The sequence below is a fragment of the Danio rerio genome, chromosome 7, assembly GCF_049306965.1.
Source record: "Danio rerio strain Tuebingen ecotype United States chromosome 7, GRCz12tu, whole genome shotgun sequence".
Taxonomy (NCBI): Eukaryota; Metazoa; Chordata; class Actinopteri; order Cypriniformes; family Danionidae; genus Danio; species Danio rerio.
In genome coordinates, this window is record NC_133182.1 from 53,700,780 (window position 1) to 53,719,590 (window position 18,811).

The 18,811-nt window shown below is 37.0% G+C and overlaps 1 long non-coding RNA gene across 1 annotated transcript in view; it reads left to right on the plus strand.

Annotated features, from left to right (window-relative positions):
- LOC141375134 (uncharacterized) overlaps window positions 1-7,794 on the plus strand; it is a 34,491-nt gene extending 26,697 nt beyond the window's left edge. The window contains exons 3-4 of the long non-coding RNA XR_012382684.1: window positions 482-3,370; window positions 5,620-7,794. This is a non-coding gene — a long non-coding RNA (uncharacterized lncRNA). The remainder of the gene's footprint in view (window positions 1-481; window positions 3,371-5,619) is intronic.
- The last annotated feature ends 11,017 nt before the right edge of the window (window positions 7,795-18,811 follow it).

Below are 18,811 nucleotides of genomic sequence, written 5' to 3' on the forward strand. Positions count from 1 at the left end.
CATCAAGTTCAAATAGCTCAGTGACTCACCTATCATGCCAGAGACCCAGGTTCTATCCCAGACCATGGCAATAGCCTGTATATGTATGGAATATATCCTGTGTGTATATGTATGGAGTGTATCGTGTGCATATGTATGGAGTATATCATGTGAGTATATGTATAGAGTGTATGAAGAGTATACTGTATCATGTGTGCATATGTATAGAGTGTATCATGTATATGTATGGAATATATGCTGTGTGTAAATGTATGAAGTGTATATGTATGGACAGTATCATGTGTGCTTATACATGGACTGTATCGTGTGTATGTATAGAATGTATCATGTGTGTATTTGGATGCAGTAAATCTTGAATATATTGTGTCTGCATATGTGTGGAGTGTATCATGTATATGCTTATGTGTATATGCAGAGAGTGTATAGTTTTTTTTTGTTTTTTTTTTGCCTTGCCTAACTTTGTCTCCTATTTCGTTGTTAGGATTCATCAAGTTCCAGTAGCTCAATGGTTATGTGACTCACCTATCGCGCCAGAGCCCCAAGTTCTATCCCAGACCCTGACAAGACGGTTTTGCGTGTATATGTATGGAATGCATCCTGTATGTATATGTATAGATTGTGTGTATGTACGTATAAATGGAGTGTATCATGTGTGTGCATTTGTAGAGTGTATCTTGAGTATATATGTCTAGTGTGCATATGTATAGAGTGTATCATCTATGCATATGTATAGTGTTTATTGTGTGTGTGTTTCATACCTGTCAACATTGGGATGTGAAAATAAGGGATATGCTCACCATAATAAGGGATTTCCCCAACCCCCCCTAAAAAATCCCCAAATTACTAAATAAGTTCAATTGGAGCTGTTTCCTTGTAAATAAACTGTTAAATAGTCAGTAATATGTTTCAAAATTATTATTAAAAAAAGAAGCATTGGCAAACAGTTCAGCTTATTAAAATTAATAGTTATTATAATGACATACAATCAAGCTATCAAATGTCATTAGTCGTTTCTCCGATGTATAACATATACATTCTGATTAAAGAGCAAAGAATGAATCTCTTATGTATTAAGATTTTTTTATTACATTAAATAACAGGTGTCACTTTAAAAATGCACACATCTAACGTTATAATGAAAGCATTCGACTGCTTTCCTTAAATTTTATGCTTATTTAAGACGAAATTAGTTGTGTTTGGAAAAAAAACCCCACCAAGATCGAGATCCTTATATGTTATTATAATTAATTATGTGTGTATGTCTGTTTAAACACACACCCAAAAGCCAGACTTTTTTTTCTCTCCGAAAAAGAGTATCCTGTATATGTATAGAGTGTATCATGTCAGTATATGTATAGAGTAGGGGTGTAACGATTTATAACGATATGACGTCCGTTTTCTCTTATTAGTTGAGCTGTTTGCACGTGAGCTACGTTCCACCTGCTGTCGCACATGAGTTCAGATTGCAGCAGCAGTAATGTTAACAGACCAAGATGAGTGGAGTTGAAATAGAGGATGGCCCATCCTATCAAAATCAGACGTCTGGCAACATTTCGGGTGTACAGTCATTGTTTTAGACTCGTCTGCTTTTTGACACGCATACTGGCTCAAACATAGCCAAAGCCAACCTCCTAATGGTGTTGAAAGAGTCACATACTGTATTTATAAGGTACAATTCACCCTAAAATATCAGTCTGTCTTCATAAAATGATGTATTGGCGGCTGCAAAATCACACATGACGTGAGCTGACCGTGAGCTGTTACTACAGAGGGCGGACTATGATAGACGCGCGGGTGCGCATCTGCTTCAGTGAACAGAACCTGCAGGTTGTGACTAACAGGTAATAAAGTAGTAAACAACATTCAGTTTGTGGAACAGAGTGATCGTTCAGAGCCGCGTGGGAAGTATGAACAGCAGTGGAAATGAAACCGAAAGCGTGCACATTATTTAAATAATATCGCATTTTAGAGTTATGATTACGACGAGCATGAACTCTTTTAAGTACAGAGGTACACAAAAATGCACGTCAACATGATACATTTGATAGCGCTGACATCAGCGACGCCGAAGAAATAGTAAACCTGCCTAAATTGCTGAAAAGAGCCACGACTGTCCTGTGTAATGAACAGACGGCCACCCTGTCACTCATCATGCCCAACATGAAGACAGCCATCCATAAAAACCACTCCGACAGATACACATAAGTTCAGGATTATTTTATAGAACTGCTGATTACCTGGAAATGTAGATTGCACACACAAAAAAGTGACCAAGCAAAGCCTTCAGCTCTTACTGTTAAATTCAATGGAATTGAATAATTTCAATAATATTTTATAAGAAGTTTTTAAATTGTTTTATTTTCCAGTGACAGTCCTGTTTAATTTATTTTCTTAAAGAAGGTTCAGTTTAACAAGTTGAAACAAAAGAAATACATAAAAAATAATTTACTTGGTAATAATTTTTTTTTAAAATAAAATTTGCATTTCAGTTTAATTTTCAATTTTTATTCCAAATATCGAGATACATATCGAATCATGAACATTATATCGTGATACACATTGTATCGTGAGCTGAGTGTATCGTTACACCCCTAGTATAGAGTGTATATGTATGGAGTGTATCATGTGTATTTTTATCTATAAAGTGTATCATGAGTATATATGTATAGAGTGTGTCATGTGTGTGTATATGTATAGAGTGTCTTATGCGAGTATATGAATATAGTGTATTGTGTGTATGTATGTATAGGATGTGTCATGTGATATAGTGATCAAGTTCAAATAGCTTAGTGGTTATGTGATTCACCTAACATGCCAGAGACCCATGTTCTGTCCCAGTCCCAGACTAGAGAGTATCAACTGTATATGTATAGTGTATCATGTATATGCATGGTATATATCCTGTGTGTAAATGTATAGAGTGTATCATGTGTGTGTATATGTATATGGTGTATGTATATGTATAGGATGTATCGTGTGTATATTCATCAAGTTTCAGTAGCTCAGTGGTTACGTGAATCACCTCTCACGCCAGAGACCCAGGTTCTATCCCAAACAAGAGTGTATGTGTGCATATGTATAGAGTGTGTCAAGAGTATACTTTATCTGTATAGAGCGCATCATGTATATTCATGGAATGTATCCTGTGTGTATATGTATAAAGTGTTTGTATATGTATAGTATGGGTGGAGCCGAACCCAAATATGTTATTCGGAAAGGCACAAATAGCGTGTTTTTACGAATACTTATTTCGAACAAATGCTTGAAAAATTCATTGTATTCGGGAACAAGAAAAACATTGTATCAAAAAGCAGCGTTTCCTCATGAGACCACAGTGCATGTCCGCGTGAGTAAGTGAGTGAGTGAGTGAGTGAGACGCTCAGGAGTTGGGGAGCAGGGTGGAGGTAAAAGGTGATTGGCACAGGCTACTCCACACAGCAACAGAGAAGGCTCGGCTGAGCAAAAAAATACTTCACTGCATCACTATTTTTGTTAAATAGATTTTTGTACATTAACTGAGTTCCAGAGAGTTAGGCTGCTGCTGAGCCCTTTCTTGGTCCTCCATCAGCCAAAAAAACAAAAAACTTTTCCAAGATATGTGTGGAAGCATTTTATAGTCAGTGGTGCTGCAGATAAAAACAAAGCGATACTGTATGTAATGTGTGCAAAAGTGAATTCAGCAAAGGCAGAGATATCAAACATCTGTCAACATCTATGCATAATCATTCATTCATTTTAATTTTTAGACCCTTTATTAATCTGGGGTTGCCACAGTGGAATGAACCACCAATTTATCCAGCATATGTTTTACGCAGTGGATGCCCTTCCAGCTGCTACCCAGCACTGGGAAACATCCATACATTCTCTTTCAAACACATACAATAGAGACAATTTAGCTTACCCAATTCACCTATATTGCATGTGTTTGGACTGGGGGAAACCAGAGCACCTGGAGGAAACCCACGCCAACATGGGGAGAGCATGCAAACTCCACAAAGAAATGCCAACTGACCCAGTTGAGGCTCGAACCAGCAACCTTCTTACTGTGAGGCGATAGCGTTACTTACTGTGCCACCGTGCAATCCGCTATGTAATGTATTATCACATGCACTTAAAGCATCCTCTCCTGATACTGTCTACCAACCCCCCACAAGCATCAATCCCCTCATCAGCACAGCTATGTTCTGCTAAATCTTCCAAAAGCACCAAACCATCAACACAGCCACATTCTGCCCCTGCAAGTCAGTTTCAAACATAAAAAAACAAAAAATGTAAAAAAAAAAAACAAACAAACAAATTTTGTGTCTGTTTTGTGACAGGCAGATGAAAATAACAGGGCTGTATCTTTTAGTATTATATAGAATAAAATTTTTGTTCTGCCAGATCTCCCAGTCAGGAGTTTATTTAGTTTTATTTAGCTAATTTTAGTTTGTGGAACTCATTAGAAAGAAGTTCTTCCAGAAGAACAGTTCTTTGAAGTATTATATATTTTTATTCTGTCTATTCAGTGTCCTTCAACAAGAACGGTGGTGGTAGGGTTCATAATATTCACAATCGTATTTTATTAGTTATTGGTTTAACCATGGATGAGGTAATGGCTGTTATGTTATTTTCTTTTCAATGACGTTTCTTGTTACATGTTCAAAAACATCAACCAATATTGCATATCCATAATTATTATAATGGATATAATTAAACAATACTTACACTATAACGTAAATTAGACGTGTAATAAAAAAAATATTTATATTTTATGCCATTTTGAATTTTACTCAAATACAAATACTTTTCCCCCCTCAACAAATACAGATACAAATACCGGCTGCTCCGCACATCACTAATAGGATGTATCATGTGTGTATAATTATCAAGTAGCTCAGTAGTTACGTGACTCACCTCTTACGCCAGAGACCCAGGTTCTATCCCAGACCCTGACAAGAGTGTATTATGTGTACATGTATAGAGTTTATTGTGCGTGTAAATAGTGTATCGTGTGTGTATGAATTGTTTCATGTGTGTATATGTATAGATTGTGTCGTGTGCCTATGTATGGAATGTATCATGTATGCATATGTATAGAGTGTATCGTGTGTGCTTATGTAAAGAATGCATAATGTATGTACAAAGTGTATCATGTGTATATGATTGTATTGTATCGTGTGTGTGTGCATATGTATAGAGTGTATCATGTGCGTATGTATGGAGTGCATTGTTTGTCTTATGGGTTCATCGGCTCCCAGTAGCTGAGTGGTTAAAAGACTCACCTTTCACCCAGAGATCCGGGTTCCATCACAGACCTTGACATCATGTGTTTGCATATGTATTGAGTGTATATGTATATAATGTATCATGTTTGTTTATGTATAGAATGAATCATGTGTGCATATGTGTGTATATGTATAGAGTGTATCATGTGTGCATATGTATAGAGTGTATCATGTTAGTATATGTATAAATAGTATTGTATGTATATGTACAGAAATGCATTGTGTGCATTTGTATAGAGTGTATCATGTGTGCATATGTATAAATAGTATCATGTTTGTATATGTATAGAAATGAATCATGTGTGCATATGTAGGGAGTGCATTGTTTGTCGTAAGGTTTATCAGCTCCCAGTAGCTCAGTGGTTAATTCAATTCAATTCAGCTTTATTTGTATAGTGCTTTTACAATGTAGATTGTGTCAAAGCAGCTTCACATAAATGGTCATAGTAACTGGAACAGTGTGGTTCAGGTTTTAGTGTTTAAGTTCAGTTCAGTTCAGCTCAGTTCAGTGTGATTTAATCATTACTAAGAGTTCAAACACTGAAGAGCAAAATCATCGATGCGTAGCTCTACCAATCCTGAACCATGCGAGGCAGTGGTGACAGCGGAGAGGGAAAAAAAACTTCACCTGATGGGAGTGAAGAAAAAAAACCTTGAGAGAACCAGACTCAGTTGGGCACGACCATTTTAATTTCTCCGCTGGCCAAAAGTCTTGTGCAGAGCTTCAGTCGCCGTGGTGGAGGCTGGAAGATGGCCTCAGCGAAGACTCGTCTGTCCCTGGAGCGTCGCTGGAATCAGACTCATGTTCTACACTCCCCATGACCACCAGCGCAGCAGCAGCTCAGGATATGGCCTGGTCCCGGATATGTAATCCTTGGAATCATCTCGTCGCTGGTCTTGGATCCAATCAGTGACTCCGCATAATCTGAGGACCTCGGGATGAGTATCCCCAGGTGAAAATAAAGAATAAGGAGAATAATTAGCGTAGCTGCTGTTCATAGTGTATATAAACAAGATGCAGAAGCCAGTGTGGAACCCGCTAGATGATGCATTGAGTGTATGCTTTACTAAACAGATAGGTCTTTAATCTAGTTTTGAACTGGGAGAGTGTGTCTGAGCCTCGGACGTTATCAGGAAGGCTATTCCAGAGTGTAGGAGCCATGAAAGAGAAGGCTCGACCTCCTTTACTTGATTTTGCTATTCTAGGTACTACCAGAAGCCCTGAGTTTTGAGATCTTAAAGAGCGAGTTGGATTGTAGCGAGACAGAAGGTTGATTAGATAAACAGGAGCTAGATTATTTAGAGCTTTATAGGTGAGAAGTAATATTTTAAATTCAATACGAAACTTAACAGGCAGCCAGTGTAAGGAGGATAAAATTGGGGTGATATGATCATATTTTCAAGACCTGGTCAGAACTCTGGCTGCTGCATTTTGTACTAATTGAAGTTTGTTAATAGAGGATGCTGGGCTGCCAGCAAATAGAGCATTACAGTAATCCAGCCTCGAAGTCATAAAAGCATGGACTAGCTTTTCTGCATCTGAGATGGATAGCATATTTCGTAATTTAGCGATATTTCTCAGATGAAAGAAGGCAGTTTTTGTGACATGGGATATATGGTTTTCAAAAGTTAGATTGCTGTCTAATCTGACACCCAGATCTTTTATAGTAGAGCTAAAGCTAACTTTGTATCCCTCTATTTGTAGATTGAGTTGCGAGATCTGCTGTGTGCAAGATTTAGGCCCAATAAGTAATAATTCTGTTTTGTCAGAGTTTAAGAGAAGAAAATTGTTGGTCATCCAGTCTTTAATGTCTTTGATACACTCAGTTAGTTTAGACAGTTCAGACGTCTCGTCAGGTTTAGTTGAAATATATAATTGAGTATCATCGGCATAGTAGTGAAAGCTGATCCCATGTCTTCTAATAATGTCTCCCAGAGGTAGCATGTAAATTGTAAACAGTAAAGGGCCTAAAACTGATCCTTGCGGCACCCCATACTTTACTGGGCTGACTTGTGAAGGCTGTCCATTAATATTCACAAACTGGTAACGGTCAGTTAAGTATGACTTAAACCATTGTAGAGCCTGTCCCTGGACACCTGTAGACTTTAAGCGATTTATGAGGATATTGTGGTCAATGGTGTCAAATGCCGCACTAAGATCGAGTAAAACTAATAGCGAGACGCACCCTCAGTCAGCAGCTAAGAGTAAATCATTGGTTATTTTCACTAAAGCGGTTTCTGTACTGTGATGAGCCCTGAAACCTGACTGAAACACTTCAAAAATATTGTTCGTCTGCAGAAAAGAGCATAATTGAGTGGAAACAACTTTTTCTAGTATTTTAGACATAAATGGAAGATTTGAAATAGGCCTATAGTTAGCTAAGTTGTTGGGGTCCAGTTGCGGTTTCTTAATAATAGGCTTAATAACAGCTAGCTTGTAAGAGTTTGGAACATGGCCTATAGATAAAGAAGAGTTGATAATGTTAAGAAGAGGTTCTCCTATAGCAGGTAGCAGCTCTTTCAGTAATTTTGTTGGAATTGAGTCCAGCATACACGTAGCTGGTTTAGAGCTATTTATAATTTTTACTAACTCTTCATGTTCTATGATTTTGAAGCAGTGTAGGTTATTATTATGATTCAATGAAATATTTACAGGATTTGGAGTATAAGCCGGTGCAGAAAGTTTGGCATCTCCTATTTTCTGTCTAAAGCCTTCTATTTTATCACTGAAAAAATTCATGAAGTCATCACTACTAAATTGCGGTGGAATAGTTTGTTCCAAGGATGACCGATTATTTTCTAATTTAGAGATGGTGTTAAATAAAAGTCTAGGATTATTATGATTATTTTCTATCAGTTTGCGCAGGTGCTCGGTCCTGGCAGATTTTAGAGCCCTCCTATAGCTGGACATACTGTCTTTGTACGCAATTCTAAAGACCTCTAAATTAGTTTTTTTCCATTTACGTTCCAGGGCGCGGGTTGCTGCTTTGAGCGCACGAGTATGACTATTATACCATGGTATAGTTTTAATCTCTCTAGCCTTTTTTAATTTGATGGGTACCACAGTATTTAGTGTGCTAGTAAAGATGGCATCCATACTGCTGGTTACTACATCAAGATCATTTGAGTTTGCGGGTGCATTACGAAATAGAGAAAGATCAGGTAAGTTATTTATAAATTCATCTTTAGTTGACGGAACAATAGTTCTACTAGGGTGAAGTATTGGAGCGGGTTATCTGATTTCAGGTAAACACAGCTTACAGTAGGTGAGAGTTCAAAGTGGCTATTAACGCCGCGGCTTGTACTGCCGCCGTTTGAAATAGGTGCCGCTCTGTTTTTAGTGTATGACTTTGTTTGTGAATGAGCCGCCAGGGGGCGCAAAGGGACGGGATGCGAACGGACAGAAATAGCCCATACAGCTACTGTGCTTGTAAATGATATTAAACAATAAGTCAAAGCATTATAATTCCTTCATTAATCATTTAAAATTTGTTAACACGCTTTATTGTAAACTTTTTAAGTGCAAAGAGGATTCGTTTTGGAAAATAGAATTGAAGAAGTAAAAGACAACTAAAATGAAAGTACAAATAAGTAGTCTTAAATAAATAAATAAATAAATAAATAAATAAATAAAGCAGCCTAAATATAGAAAGATGTTCAGTGTTTGCTATTTTGATAGGACTAAGACAAGACATTTTCATTTATGTTTTATTTCTGTTTTTACTTCCATTTTCGTTGTTGATTATATTTTACTATCTCATTTATGTCTCAACAATTGTACATAAACAAATAATAAACGAATAATGAAAATAAATGAATAATGAAAATAGGCCTAAATAAATTATTTATTTAAAGACATTGCCGTACAGTACGTGAAACACTGAGAAAAATAAATTGACCTACCTTAAGCAGATCACTAAAAGTATAATAAAAATATTTTTGCCGCAGGACATAAATTAAGTCTTGCAGGTTTATTTTTAATAATTTAGTTTCAGTTCTGTTCAGTTTTTTTTTTTTTTTTTCAAAATGTCAATGTTCTTTAAAGTAGCTATAACTGTTGTTTTTTTTTTTTTTTTACTTAATGGCTCAGTATGTTTTGTATTTGAATTTCAATTTCAGTCACCTTGCATATGCGTGTGAAATATAATGTGAGCATAACCGCTGAAAAAGAAGAAAAAGCTGTCAGTTAGAGCTAATTCATCAAAATAAGCTATATTAAAATACAGCATGCATGTTAATACAGGCAGAATGTGAACAAACTCAAGGTACGGCTAATATGGGCTTGCTTTTTAATGCATTTAAAAAGATTTGCGGCCATTTTATAGGCTACAGGCTATGGTGTATAACAATGTTTTTTTTTTTTGTATGGTAAAGGACAATGCACATTGATTTGAAACGTTTAATTGCATTTTTATGTCCTGTAAATAATAAAAGTTGAATCAGATTAATAAAAACGAATCTGAATACCTGCAAACGGGGCCACAGTTTTTTTCACTGACTGGCATGACTGGCAAACGCGTCAGAAAATAAACTGCTGAATCTCTGCAAATATTTGGTTAACTTATAAAACAAATGTATGGTTTAGTGATGTTAGTAATGCATAGAAAAATGCAAAGCAGAATTATTAAAGTTATTATTTCATTGATCTGAACAGAACCATTTATAATATAATTACTAACCCGTCGTCTAAAATATTAAAATAATAAAATAGTCTATTATTTTATTCGTGGCTAGAGCTTGATTAAATTGATTAACAAGCCATGTGCTTTTGTTTGTTTGTTCTCGGTACTGGGTATACGCAAAACATTTTCTAAAATGTCAAGCAGTATTTGTCTATAGCTTTAATTAATTCAAAATATTAAAAACAACAATAAAATTATAAAAATACAAAGATAAATAGAGCAGCATTTTGCTAATTATAATAGTCCTTTATATTTATATACGTGTTTTTGCATATTCGTTATTTCACTTGATGTATTCGTTATTTAATGTTTGAATACTGAAATAAAAAGCCATCGTTTAAAAGGTTATTTCACCATCAAAATGTAGCCTGTTATATGTATCATTAACGTTTTATATAAAACTGCTGTGCAGTGTAAATGGGACCTTAATACAGTTTAAAGCGAAGTTGTCTGTAAGGATGATGGGCATGGCATGTCTATTGTTGTGGCTCGCGTTGTGAATATTAGAAAATAACTGTCAGGTGAAGGCTTTATGGTCGTGCGGAATTGTCTGCTGCTGTCATGGCTCAGCAGGCAACACCCTATTCAGCTAGGCTATGTTCGGTGTTTTTATGTACAAATATATTCGTTTTGGCGAATGCTAGAGCGTAATACAGATATTTTAAATAACAAGTAGTTCAGTCCAGAAGTTGCTGTGCATAGAAACATTCATTTTCATAAGGCCCCATATTTAATGCGGTTTGGTTTTGAAATGCATAGGTTTTGCTACGGTTACGCCATCCGTCCTCGGGAGTTTTGGATTTTGTGTAACCATGTTTGTGGAAAACACTTGAGGGTGGAGACATACCCCTTCCCCCATCTTATAACCAAAAGCTTGTCTTTCAGGTGTTAATGGGCATCAGTGAGACCGAAATCATGTCGCATTTCCACTGTCGGCCTATAGCTCGCAGCGCGTAACGCAAACCCAGCCCCCAGAACGTCCCCCGACTGTTGGCATCGTGCATCCCTTAATAACTCGGTAGAAAATGTATTTTATAACATCCTCATTTAGACACAGTCAAACATTCAGCCCAAATGCACTGGAGAGACCTGAAACGTGTTCCCAAAAATGCTCTGTTTGCACGATTTGATTATTATCATCATATCCAAATACTTTATAAATAATATTCTAAACCTTCTCTGGTGTTTATTGTTTTTAGAAAATATCTAAAATCTTTTAAAAGAAAATATCTTGTAAAATAAAAGTTTGATTTGGCTTTAACGGTTTTATTTATGTAGGCTATATAGGCCTACCTAAACTGTTATAGCTTGCTTTTGCTTGTATTATATTGGTTTATTTATTTAATGCGATTTTATTATATCCGATAATGTAATTTTTAAAATTATATTTCAATGTGGCTTAGGCTTATCAAGATATGACACTTGTTTTGAGTCTACAAAAGGTAATTTGTAAAGTGTTATGTCTTTCTGTTGTATTCGTATTATCTGCAAAATAAATAACAAAAAGAAAGAAGCCGCTAGCAGCATCAACAGAGCTGTGAAAAGAGCGCTCTTTTGCTCGGGCTCTCACACACAACCTTTATGTCTGCTGTGTCTTTAATATGGTGTGTAGATTATTATGCAATATTGAAACATCAAGGGGGACGCAGCAAAATTACTTATAAATTAAAATTGTATTATTCTATGCAACAGCCTTACATTTAAAACGGAAACATAAGGGCGATTATAAGCAAAAAGACCTCAGCCAATAAGTCTAGATGTTTTCTTTTCCTTTTTTATTTATTTGTTGTGTACTACATGTTATGTGTTTGGCGCATGTGTGCGATAGGAAAACGAGTGTAATTACGGCAAGCCATCTTTCCCAGACTCGGGGCAAATTCCGCCTTTCCTTTCACTCCGTCCCGAAGCCCCAGCTGGCCCTCCTGCCATCCACTTAAAAAACATATGCTGGATAAGTTGACGGTTCATTCCGCTGTGGCGATCACAGACTAATAAAGGGACTAAACCGAAAAGAAAAGGAATGAAGAATGAATGAATAAATTAATAATAGTGAAATAAAAATAAGGTAATAATAAACACAAATGCCGCGTGAGCGGCCTTTTTTATTTTTAGAGATGGTACATTTGAATTGCCTCTTCCCACTTCCCCCACCTCGAAATTGAAAGTAGCTCATTTACACATTGATGCCTTAGCCTCAATAGCAAAGATCATAGCCCATTTACACATTAACACAGTGCAAGTTTAGCGGAAGAATGTCAAATCAGAATCACGCAGATGAAGCACACCAGCTACTACTATGAAACTATTGAAATTGTTTTGTCATAAATTTGCTTATTTGCAGCAGCTTTTTTTCGCGCAACAGAAATGCGGCGTTGGGAAGCCGTCAATGAATAAAAACCGGGTCAATAGTGAAATCGGCTTTTCATTGTATCCCTATTACCTATTTCAGTGCATTAAAGGCCTTTTATGGTGTCATCTCGATAGAATAGCCTAAGTTATAAATAATTTAAAGAACAAAGTTATAAAAACTCACATTACATAAATAAACAATTAAAAATATGTTTAGGTTGTCTATTTAATTGCCCTCGTGATGATGGTGTGCTTTATCATTATGTGCGTTTTACTTATAACTAACCTGATTCAAATGATGGATCTGCGACAGAGAAACTATAGGGGTTTTGGGAAACATGCATCACTATATCCTTTTTTTCCCCAAACTGTGCATAGTTCAGCCGCAAGTTACTGTACATCTTTTTTTGGAAAAGCACCCCATGTCCGCTAGTGCCGCGCGCCTCTTTCTCTGGGCAAAAAGGAGTTGATTTTTAAAATATTAAATATATAGATTAATTAAATTTTCAGCAAAAGAGACATTTATTTCATATTCCACTATGCATTTTATCTGATCTTTATAGCTTAATTAAACACAATATTGTCAAAACCCACACATAGGCCTATTGTATGAAAATGAAAAGGGATTTTGAAATGAAAAGCATTTTTTGTTATTATTAGACTACTATTTGTTATTTGTTGCCTAGGCTATTTTCACATTTGAGGTGCTTTATTGGCATGACAAGTAACTGTACATTCGTTTTGCCAAAGCAGTGCGCGTCTCACAAACAAGACAGTGCAAAAAGGGCAGTAGTGCAAACAAATATGAAAATAACATATAATAAAAAAATGATTAATAAAAAAAAAATTAATAAAACAATAAAAATATAATAATAAAAATAAAAATAGATTTTTGATAACATTAAACAGGATAAAGGTAATAATAGTAGCCTATTATCAAAAGTAAGTCCACATAAAGAGTTCCAGTATTTGTGTGTTGGAGACAGGAGCGGGTATTGTTGGGTGAACACACAGCAGCACACACACTCCCCCAGTAAGATGGGTTCTGTTCGACAGGGACTCAAAGTTGTTTTGTATGTGTTGGATTATCGGGTAGAATTTCTCCCGGATCTCGGAGCATTTAGTGCACTCAGTTAGGATATGCAGCTCCGTCTCAATCAGCTGCTGAGGGCACAGCCGCTTCACCACCGGCAGCCATATATTTTTTTTTTGTGCCGGCCCGTCTTTACGGCTAGCTGATGTCCGCTGCCCGCTTCTAACATTTTAGAAAATACTGCAAATCAAGCTGTCGGTATCTCCCCGCGGTTGAAATTGTTCGTTATTCGGAAAAAAACATTTCCATTCAATAAATGTGCAAATAAAATATGATGCTTATTGATATGAACTTATTAATGATTCCTACTTGTCTTTCTCGTGATAAATAGTTGACAAAATCTGATATGTAGCGGGGGAAAAAGAAGAAAGAGCTCATCAGACGCTGGATTCGAGCCGAGTTCATGCTCGAATGTATCAATTCCTGATCACATGGGTCTTACGAGTAGCGCCACTGAGACTGTTACCCATCCTGCAACATTTTACAGATATAAACCACAATATTTCTGTTTTCAATGCACTCAGTGCGATGTTCAGACCCGACTGTGTTGACCGCATCAGCTAAACTCTCCCGCTCTATTTATTTCTTTTATTGTTAATTCCGGAGAACAAACTTGCAAATAACACCGCTTTTCTCCGGTCTACCTCTGAAAGCACCTCCAATTCACATTCTGTTCAAAGTTTCTCTTTTTGCTTGCTTTTGCCATTGCTTTTTCGTTGGGTTTTGCCTTTAGCATAGTCATTAGCATATTCATACGGGGGAGGAGGCAGGGAGGGGTTTTGTGCTCGTGCATGTTGCGCTCAGTTTCACGTTCATTCAGATGTACAAAAGAATATGCGTGAGATTCGGCGTACGCAGTGTTTCATACATCTGAAATTTTTTCTGCGTACGCACATTTACAGCTTTGTGCGTACGCAATGTTTTAGTAAGATTTCCACGCAAGTCTTCGTACATGAGGCCCCTGATGTTTAGGAGACCAAGCTTTACGAAATTTGTATTTTCACTTTCTACTGGTTTTTCTGGTTTGATTCTTAATAGATTTTTTCTGGAGCACACAGTACGTTTATTTCTTAATCTAATAATACGAGGAACAGACACAGTCTCTATAGGATTTGCCAGATATGCGTTACTGATGTTTAAGTGGGGTGAACAAGAGTCTAGGTGGCTATAGTGTGAATTTTGTGAATTTTTACCTGCTAGTCAGATGGTGCGAAGTAATCTGGAGATGTTGTCCGACAGGAGTTCAGCTCCGGCTCGACTGGGGTGCAGGCCGTCAGCACGGAAGAGCCTAGGACGCTCCCAGAAAATATTCCAGTTATTAGCAAAGAGCAATTTCTGTTCTTTACACCATGTTATTAGCCATTCATTCAGAGCTAAAAGTCTACTGAACCTTTCATTTCCTCGGCGGTAGGTAAGAAGCGGCCCAGAAACTATGATCTGCGTGGCGGGCGAGGTGCGTCGAACCGTCTCGATCAGGCTCCTGAAGTCCTTCTTCAGGATCTCTGACTGCCGGAGCCCGGTGTCATTTGTCCCCACGTGGAGGACAACGGCACCAGGGCTCTCGGCAGCGCCCAGGATGGTTGGAATCTATGTAGAAATATTTCTCACACGGGCACCAGGAAAGCCGAAAGTACGTACTTTATTACCTTTTGAGGAGGCGGCACGGACGTGACGAACGATCGAGTCACCGATGAAGGAGATGAGGAGCGGTTCTCCGTGGAGATCTCGAACACGGGAGGAGGAGACGTTCTGCCCCGGGATCTGGCAAGCACCTTACGCGGCTGCACCCAGGCGCCGTGGTAGCCGGGTGTCGGCGTGAACGACGCCTGGCCGAGCCGCGCCCCGGGTGCGCTGGGCCTGGACAGAGAAGGACGCGGGGTTGAGGTAGAGGAAATGATGTGGTTGTAATTTCCACGTACCTTAGATGATGAGGCGGCCTTAGCGTTAGGCACAACAAGCAGTTGTTCCTGCAGCCGCGTCCGCCTCACCAGAAGTGCCCGGATCTGGGACTCCACTTCTTCCAGCTCCAGCTCCAACGCCTCCATCGATGCTTCTCCTGCACACAAGGACAGAGACGCAAGCGACATTTTACGGGGTAAAGAGCAAAGCCAGTAAGTCAAAAGTGTATGGTAAAAGAGGTCGGTAGCTTTAGCTGACCACCGGCACTAGCAGGCTAAAGCTACAAACAACAGGCGGATGCTGGAGGGCAGACCGTTTTAAAGCAGTTTTGTTTGTATAAATGTATTAAGGGTTTGTTCACCCTAAGTAGGAGAGACAAATACTTAGCGAATGAGGAAGAATTTTATGATTAAGATTTAAATTGCGAGTAAATAGCGAGTCCAAACTTCAAGCACACGCAGTAGGCGACCGAACGGAGACAGTGACGTCACTCGAGCATGCGCGAGTGAGACCTCACCTTTCAAGGCAGAGACCCAGGTTCTATCCCAGTCGTTGACATCAGTGTATGTTGTGTGTGTTTCTATGTATTATGTGTGCATATGTATAGAGTGTATTGTGTTTGTATATGTATAGAGTGTATCATGTGTTTATATGTATAGAGTGTATCATCTTTGTAAATGTATAGAATGTATCATCTGTGCATGTGTATAGAGTGTATCATGTGTGGATATGTATAGAAAGTATCATGTAGTTCAATGGTTAAGTGACTCACCTTTCAAGCCAGAGACTTCTATGTTTAGAATGTATCATGTGTGCATATGTAGAGTGTATCGTGTGTGTAAATGTATAGGATGTATCATGTGTGTACTGTATATTTATCAAGTTTCAGTAGCTCAGTGGTTACGTGAATCACCTCTCACGCCAGAGAACCAGGTTCTATCCCAGACCCTGACAAGAGTGTATCATGTGTATATGTATAGAATGTACCATGTGTGCATCTGTATAAAGTGTATGGATTGTATCATGTGTGTATATGTATAGATTATGACATGTGTGCCTATGTATGGAGTATGTATGTAATGTATCATGTGTGCATATGTATAGAGTGAGACAAGAGTATACTATATATGTATAGAGTGTATCATGGATATGTATGGGATATATCCTGTGTTTATATGTATATAGTGTAGTATGTATCTTGTTTGTATGTATATAGAATGTATAATGTGTGCGTATGTATAGAATGCATCACGTGTGAGTATGTATGGAGTGCATCGTGACTCACCAGTGCATGTCAATTGGGTTCATCAGATCCCAGTAGCTGAGTGGTTAAATGACTCAACTTTCACCCAGACCCTGACAAGAGTGTGTCATGTGTATATGTGTGCAGATGTATACAATGTATCATGTTTGCATATGTATAGTGTATCATGTTTGTAATTGTATAGAATATATCATATTAGTCTATTAACATACTGTATCATGTTTGCATATGTATACAATGTATCATGTTTGTATATGTAGTGTATTATGTTTGTGTTTGTATAGGATGTATCGTGTGCATATGTATGGTGTGTGTGTGTATACAGAATGTATCGTGTGCATATGTATAGAGTGTATCATGTTTGTATATGTATAGAATGTATCATGTGTGCATATGTATGGTGTGTATTTGTACGGAATGTATTATGTGTGCATATGTATAGAGTATGTGCATATGTATGGAGTGCATCGTTCGTGGAACGGGTTCATCAGTTCCCAGTAGCTGAGTGGTTAAGAGACTTGCCTTTCAAGCCAAAGAACCGTTTTTTACCAGTGATTTACATCATTGTGTCATGTATTTCTCTGTTTATAATGTTTGTATATGTATAAAATGTATCATGTCTGCATATGTATTTAGTGTGTCATGTTTGCATATGTATTGAGTGTATCATGTGTGCCCATGTATAGTGTGTGTATGTATAAAATGTATCATGTTTGTAAATGTATAGAATAAATCATGTGTGCAAATGTATAGACTGAATCATGTTTGTATATGTATAGAATGTATCATGTGTGCATATGTATAGTGTGTATATGTATAGAATGAATCATGTGTGCATATGTATAGAATGAATCATGTTTGTAAATGTATAGAATGTATCATGTGTGCATATGTATAGAGTGTATCATGTTTGTTTATGTATAGAATGTATTGTGTGCATTTGTAGAGAATGTGTCATGTATGCATATGTATGGAGTTCATCGTTCGTTTGTATAGGTTCATCAGCTCCCAGTAGCTGAGTGGTTAAGTATCTCACCTTTCAAGCCAAAGACTCGGGTTCTATCCCTGTCCTTTACGTGATTGTGTCATGTGTTTCTCTGTTTATATATGTATAAAATGTATTATGTTTGCATACGTATTTAGTGTATCATGTTTGTATATGTGTAGTGTATCATGTTTGCTTATGTATTGAGTGTGTCATGTGTGCATATGTATGAAGTGCATCGTTTGTTGCATGGGTTCATCAGTTCCCGGTAGCTGAGTGGATAAGTAACTTACCTTCAAAGCCAGAGACCTGGGTTCTATCCTAGTTGTTTACGGTCATATGTTTCTCTGTGTATAATGTTTGTATATGAATAGTGTGTCATGTTTGCTTGTGTCTTATGTGTGCGTGTGTATATGTATAAAATGTATCATGTTTGTAAATGTGTAGAATGAGTCATGTGTGTATATGTATAGAGTGTATCATGTTTGAATATGTATTGTCTGTATATGCATTAAGTGTAACGTGTGCATATGTATTGAAGGTATCATGTGTGCGTATATGTATAGAATGTATCATGTGTGCATATGTATAGAGTGAATCATGTTTGTAAATGTATAGAATGTATCATGTGTGCATATGTATAGTGTGTATATGTATAGAATGAATCATGTGTGCATATGTATAGAGTGAATCATGTTTGTAAATGTATAGAATGTATCGTGTGTATATGTACAGAATGTATCATGTGTGCATATGTATAGAGTGTATCATGTTTGTGTATATATATATATATATATATATATATATATATATATATATATATATATATATATATATATATATATATATATATATATATATATATATATATATATATATATATATATATAGAATGTATCATGTGTGCATATGTATGGAGTGCATCATTCGTCGCATTGGTATATCAGTTCCTAGTAGCTGAGTGGTTAAGTATCTCACCTTTCATGCCAGAAATCTGGATTCTATCCCAGTTGATTAATGTCATGTGTTTCTCTGTGTATAACGTTTGTATATGTATAGAATGAATCATGTGTGCATATGTATAGAGTAAGTCATGCTTGTATAAGTAAAGAATGCATCATGTGTGTATGTGTATCATATTATTATATGTATACAATGTATCATGTTTATATATGTATTGTGTGTATGTGCATAAAGTGTAACATGTGCATATGTATAGAAGGTATGTGTGCGTATTTATCATGTGTATATGTATAGAATGAATTATAAGTG